Source organism: Mobula hypostoma, chromosome 10 (genome assembly GCF_963921235.1).
Source record: "Mobula hypostoma chromosome 10, sMobHyp1.1, whole genome shotgun sequence".
Classification (NCBI taxonomy): domain Eukaryota; kingdom Metazoa; phylum Chordata; class Chondrichthyes; order Myliobatiformes; family Myliobatidae; genus Mobula; species Mobula hypostoma.
The window spans coordinates 10,875,215-10,875,439 of NC_086106.1; positions in this window are offsets into that span (position 1 = coordinate 10,875,215).

Below are 225 nucleotides of genomic sequence, written 5' to 3' on the forward strand. Positions count from 1 at the left end.
TGGTCGCGGGGAGAGGTCGGGCCTGGGCCCTGGTCGTGGGGAGAGGCCGCGCTGGGCTCTGGTCGCGGGGAGAGGCCGCGCTGGGCCCTGGTCGTGGGGAGAGGCCGCGCTGGGCCCTGGTCGTGGGGAGAGGCCGCGCTGGGCCCTGGTTGCGGGGAGAGGTCGGGCTGGGCCCTGGTCGTGGGGAAGGGCCACGCTAGGCCCCTGGTCACGGGGAAGGGTCGG